This window comes from Penaeus japonicus, unplaced genomic scaffold (assembly GCF_977035675.1).
Source record: "Penaeus japonicus unplaced genomic scaffold, GWHDUDI00000001_assembly GWHDUDI00000041, whole genome shotgun sequence".
Lineage (NCBI taxonomy): Eukaryota > Metazoa > Arthropoda > Malacostraca > Decapoda > Penaeidae > Penaeus > Penaeus japonicus.
The window spans coordinates 24,875,988-24,883,350 of NW_028234443.1; positions in this window are offsets into that span (position 1 = coordinate 24,875,988).

Here is a 7,363-nt window from a genome sequence, read left to right on the forward strand (position 1 = left end):
ATACATAGTACTATATATATATATATATACTATATGTAGTTTGAGATATATAAGATATATATAAAATAGGACTATATATATACATATGTAAATATTATATGGCGTATATATATATTAATAGAGATATGATATATTATATATATATAAATATATATGTATATATGATATATATATATATATGTATATATAAATATTTAATAGAATGGTATATATGTAGTATATTAGATATTATATATATATATGATATATGATATAATAAGAATTATTTAATATAATAGTGATACTTATAAATATATGTATATTTGAATATATGTAGGTATATTATATATATTATTATATATATATATATATATAAATTTTGATTTTACATATACTATATATATATATATATATATATATAGAGAATTATATATATATCTCGAAATATTTATAATGTAGTATATATAGATATAGCGTATATAGTATATATATATCATATAGTGATGTATATAGGTATGTATATATAGCGGTGTACTATATTGATATATACAGTTTACTACAACACACATCACACAACACACACAGGGCATCACACACACATATATATATATATATATATATATATATATATATATATAAAAATATAGGGATAGTATATATATAACATAACTATAACGACGATATATATATGTACAGTATATTAATAGATATATATATATAGTATAGTATATATATATAAAATATATATATATATAATCATACTATATATATAATTCTCTCTCTCTCGCTTTGCTCTCTCACTCTTTCTCCTCTTCTCTCGGCGCCTCGCATCTCTCTCCTCATCCCGATCTCTTCGTTCGTCTCTCTCCATCACATCTCTCTTCTCCTCGCGGTCTGCGTCTCGTTTCCTCTCTCTCTTGCTCTCTCTCTCTCTCTGCCTCTCTATAACGTATATATATATATATATATATATATATATATATATATATATATATGCGTATATACTTCGGCAGCGAAGAGCACCACTTTGTCTCGGCTCCCTTGCTAACGGCGGCGCTCCCTTGCTCTTAGGCGCGGAAGACGAATCCCAGGACGTCTTTTTCCGAGAGAACGACACTTTCGAGTGTCATAATGAGAGCGTGCGTCATACCTTGCGAAAGACATCATTACGACAGGTAAAAGAGGAAGGATACTAAATAGAGAGCATTGCAGCTAGAGGAGAGGTGATACATCTCTTGAGTAGGTTGATATGCTGAAAACAACATTTTCTTCCGTTATTCTATGTATATTTATTTAGAGATATATATATATAATATATATATATTTGAGAGGTGATGAGTGAGATAGTATGGATAGTAGTAGTATATAATATATATATATATGATATTGGCATATATATATAAATAGTTATATAATTATATATATATATTATATATATATATAAATATATATATAGTATATATATATATATGCACCACACATATATATATATATATATACAGAGTATATATATATATATTAGATATGAGAACTTTAATATATATATATATGTAGTATATATATACATCTTATTATCTATCTAATATATATAAATTATATGATATATATATATATATATATATAGTATATAATATATAAATATATATATATATAGTATATATATACATATATATAAGTAAGTATATATATTAGAATACATATATATATGCCTCAATATATATATATATATAGCTTATTATATATATATATATATATATAATATAATATATATATATTTATATATATGATATATTTCATATGTAATATATATATATAGTACATAAATATTAGGTAAGATTTATAATGTATATTTATAACTATATTTATATATATATATTTATAATATATATATAATATATATATATCAATATATATATATATATATCAGTATATATATATATATATAAGAGCATAGTATATATAGGTACATATATATGGCGTATGCATAGATATATATATATATATAGTATATATATATATGCTCAGATATAAAATATAATTTTGTGAATGATAGTCCAAATTATATATATACTATATATTACATATATCTATATATATATCGTTATTATATATTATATAGTATATATATAGCTATATATATATGTGTGTGTGATGTGTGTATATATATGACGTGTAAAACATCATATGATTTTATATATCTATATATATATATTATATATAAATATTAAATATCAATATCTATAATATACATATATTTTATATATATAACTATATATATATATATATATGTATATATAAATAGATATATATATATATATCTAATATATATACATTATATTTATATATATGTATATATATTAATATTATATATATATATATCATATATATATATACATATGTATAGATCTAAGATATATATCTAAATATATTATATAAAAATTATATAATATTCAAAACATATATATTATATATAATACACACACACAACACCACACCCACACACATATCGATATAATATATATATATATATATATATATATGGCGGGCTATATATATAATCTCCCATCACAGCACGGAGTCGGGGAGCGGCAACACAATATATCGACAGCGTACTCTATGCGAATACAATAGATATATCACTATATATAATATATCACAGCAATTATATATGTCTTGTACTATGCTTATATGTATCTCGCATATATATATACAACTATATATATACTATATCGGAATTCGGGTATCACTATATATATATACTATATGAGTAGATCATATAGCCGTGCTCAGCTATATTATATATATACCTAGTCATATATAACTATAATATACTATATAAATATACTATAGAATATATTTATCGAATATCGTATGATATATATATATATATACTATATGATGAGAGGTATGTAAGTTGGGTTATGTATGGTACATATGTACTGCATTGCATTCACATTATATATAAAATATGTAAAAGAAAGGATATGTATGTATACATGAATGTATATATGCATGCATGCATATATGTATGTATGTATGTATGCTTGCATGAATCTATATATCACCACAGAGACAACGAAAGAAAAAAAAAAAAGTTCGTATAATTTTGCTTTCCCTTCAGAACATATACATAACTCCGTAACGAACGCCCTAGCGGGAGCGCCGAGAAGCCGTGCGTGGCGGCATCAACGCACGCACGTGCCTCGAGCCTCGGGCGTATTCCATTGTGGCCGAATAGGACTTAGCTGGTATACTTTTATGCGAGGGTTTGCATTCGCAATTATGAAGTATTTTTTTATTTTTTTATTGTGGTGAGTTGTAGGTTTACTATAAGGGCTTCTGATGTTAATATTGGTGTTGATTTCAGAATGTCAAAAGTCGAAATGATTAAATAGGATTTGTTTATAGGACAGTATTTATGTGTACGGCTTCATGAGGTCCCTGATGTGTTTTCTCTCTCTCTCTCTCTCTCTCTCTCTCTCTCTCTCTCTCTCTCTCTCTCTCTCTTCCCCCCCTCTATCACCCTTTCTCTCTCTCACTCTCTCTCTCTCTCTCCGTCTGGCTACTTCCTCTCTCTCGTCGGTCCTTACACTGTCTCTCTCTTTCTCCTTCCTCTCCTCCCCCCTCTCTCTCTCTCTCTCTCTCTCTCTCTCTCTTCCTCCCCATCCTTTGATCTGACTTTTGCATCACATCCCCCTCATCTGAAGCACCGTTGCATCTCCAATATCAAATGAAATGAATGACACCCCCCCCCCACCTTAAAAAAAAAAAAAAAAAAAAAAAAAAAACAGTAACCGAACGCAATCTTCTGTGATTGGTAGCGACACGAATCATCCCTCCCTCTTCCTCCTTAGACTTTCTTTCTTAACCCAATCCTAACCAATCGTCTTGGTGTGATGAGTGATAATATCCTTCTGCAAGAGTCAATGGAGTGTGAATGACGTCTTTGGGATCTACGAGGAGGGGCTCCAGGTAATGATGTGACAGGTAGATAGGGTTCGGTATTCTGGTGTGTGTGTGTTGGATGTATGTGTGTTGGATGTGTGTGTGTGTTGGATGTGTGTGTGTGTGTGTGTTGGATGTGTGTGTTGGATGTGTGTGTGTGTGTGTGTTGGATGGGTGTGTGTTGGATGTGTGTGTGTGTGTTGGATGTGTGTGTGTGTGTGTGTGTGTTTGATGTGTGTGTGGTGTGTGTTGGATGTGTGTGTGTGTGTTGGATGTGTGTGTGTGTGTTGGATGTGTGTGGTGTGTGTTAGATGTGTGTGGTGTGTGTGTGTTGGATGTGTGTGGTGTGTTGGATGTGTGTTGTGTGTTGGATGTGTGTGGTGTGTGTTGGATGTGTGTGGTGTGTGTGTGTTGGATGTGAGTGTGTTGGATGTGTGTGGTGTGTGTTGGATGTGTGTGTGTGTGTGTGTGTGTGTGTGTGTGGTGTTTGTGTTGGATGTGTGTGGTTTGTGTTGGATGTGTGTGTTGTGTGTTGGATGTGTGTGGTGTGTGTTGGATGTGTGTGTTGTGTGTTGGATGTGTGTGGTGTGTGTTGGATGTGTGTGGTGTGTGTGTGTGTGTTGGATGTGTGTGTGTGTGTGTGGGTTGGATGTGTGTGTGTGTGTGTGTTGGATGTGTGTGTGGTGTGTGTTGGATGTGTGTGTGTGTGTTGGATGTGTGTAGTGTGTGTGTGTGTGGTGTGTGTTGGATGTGTGTGTGTGTGTTGGATGTGTGTGTGTGTGTTGGATGTGTGTGTGTTGGATGTGTGTGGTGTGTGTTGGATGTGTGTGGTGTGTGTTGGATGTGTGTGTGTGTGTGTGTGTGTGTGTGTTGGATGTGTGTGTGTTGGATGTGTATGGTGTGTGTGTATGTGTGTGGTGTGTGTGTGTGTGTGTGTGTTGGATGTGTGTGTGTTGGATGTGTATGGTGTGTGTGTATGTGTGTGGTGTGTGTTGGATGTGTGTGGTGTGTGTTGGATGTGTGTGGTGTGTGTTGGATGTGTGTGTGTGTGTTGGATGTGTGTGTGTTGGATGTGTGTGGTGTGTGTTGGATGTGTGTGGTGTGTGTTGGATGTGTGTGTGTGTGTGTGTGTGGTGTGTGTGTGTGGTGTGTGTTGGATGTGTGTGGTGTGTGTTGGATGTGTGTGTGTGTGTGTGTGTGGTGTGTGTGTGTGGTGTGTGTTGGATGTGTGTGGTGTGTGTGTGTGTGGGTGTGTTGGGGGTGTGTGTGGTGGTTGTGGTTGGTGTGTGTGTATGTGTGTGGTGTGTGTGTGTGTGTGTGTGTTGGATGTGTGTGTGTTGGATGTGTATGGTGTGTGTGTGTGTGTGTGGTGTGTGTGTGTGTGTGTGTGTTGGATGTGTGTGTGTTGGATGTGTGTGTGTGTGTGTGTGTGGTGTGTGTGTGTGGTGTGTGTTGGATGTGTGTGTGTGTGTGTGTGTGGTGTGTGTGTGTGGTGTGTGTTGGATGTGTGTGGTGTGTGTTGGATGTGTGTGGTGTGTGTGTGTGTGTGTTGGATGTGTGTGTGTTGGATGTGTATGGTGTGTGTGTATGTGTGTGGTGTGTGTGTGTGTGTGTGTGTTGGATGTGTGTGTGTTGGATGTGTATGGTGTGTGTGTATGTGTGTGGTGTGTGTGTGTGTGTGTGTGTGTGTGTTGGATGTGTATGGTGTGTGTGTGTGTGTGTGTGTGTGTGTGTGTGTTGGATGTGTGTGTGTGTGTGTGTGTGGTGTGTGTGTGTTGGATGTGTGTTGGATGTGTGTGTGTGTGGTGTGTGTGTGTGGTGTGTGTTGGATGTGTGTTGGATGTGTGTGTGTGTGGTGTGTGTGTGTGTGTGTGTTGGATGTGTGTGTGTGTGTTGGATGTGTGTGGTGTGTGTGTTGGATGTGTGTTGGATGTGTGTGTGTGTGGTGTGTGTGTGTGGTGTGTGTTGGATGTGTGTGTGTTGGATGTGTGTGGTGTGTGTTGGATATGTGTGTGTGTTGGATGTGTGTGTGTGTGTTGGATGTGTGTGGTGTGTGTTGGATGTGTGTGGTGTGTGTTGGATGTGTGTGTGTGTTGGATGTGTGTGTGTGTTGGATGTGTGTGGTGTGTGTTGGATGTGTGTGTGTGTTGGATGTGTGTGTGTGTTGGATGTGTGTGTGTGTTGGATGTGTGTGGTGTGTGTTGGATGTGTGTGTGTGTTGGATGTGTGTGTGTGTTGGATGTGTGTGTGTGTTGGATGTGTGTGTGTGTTAGATGTGTGTGGTGTGTGTTGGATGTGTGTGGTGTGTGTGTGTGTGTGTGTGTGCTGGATGTGTGTGCGGTGTGTGTGTTGGATGTGTGTGGTGTGTGTTGGATGTGTGTGTGTGTTGGATGTGTGTGTGTGTTGGATGTGTGTGTGTGTTAGATGTGTGTGGTGTGTGTTGGATGTGTGTGGTGTGTGTGTGTGTGTGTTGGATGTGTGTGGTGTGTGTGTGTGTGTGTGTGTGTGTGTGTTGTGTGTGTGTGTTGGATGTGTGTGGTGTGTGTTGGATATGTGTGTGTGTTGGATGTGTGTGTGTGTGTTGGATGTGTGTGGTGTGTGTTGGATGTGTGTGGTGTGTGTTGGATGTGTGTGTGTGTTGGATGTGTGTGGTGTGTGTTGGATGTGTGTGGTGTGTGTTGGATGTGTGTATGTGTGTTGGATGTGTGTGGTGTGTGTTGGATGTGTGTGGTGTGTGCGTGTGAGGCTGTGTGAGGTAGTGTGTGTGTGAGATAGAGAGTGATAGAAAGTGAGAGTGGGAGTGAGAGAGAGAAGAGAAGAGAGAGAGAGAGAAGGAAGGGAGAGAGAGAGAGAGGGAGAGAGAAAGGGCGGGGGGAAGAGAAGGGAGGGAAAGAAAAAGAACATAAGAGAAAGAGAGAGAATGACAGAGAGAGAGAGAGAGAGAGAGAAAGAAGCAGACAGAGAATGAGAGAGAGAACAAAAGAAGAAACGAGAAGAGAAGAGAGAGAGAAAGAAAGACAATCAAGAGAAGAGAGAGAGAGAGAAAGAAAGACAATCAAGAGAAGAGAGAGAGAGAGAGAGAGAGAGAGAGAGAGAGAGAGAGAGAGAGAGAGAGAGAGAGAGAGAGAGAGAGAGAGAGAAAGAAAGACAATCAAGAGAAGAGAGAGAGAGAGAAAGAAAGACAATCAAGAGAAGAGAGAGAAAGAAAGACAATCAAGAGAATTCCTTAAGAGAAGGAACTTGCACACATATCCCTCTCACTACATGCTCAGCCCCGTAGTTACACACCTCGCTTATTCTAAGAATCCTTTGTGTTTTCGGACGCACCTTTGAGCGACAGTATTTATCAACGGAATGGGTTGTCTTACGTAAGAACAGATTCAGGAAACGTGGGATTTTTATTCCTTTGGATTTTCATTTATTGGATTTTCTTCGCCTT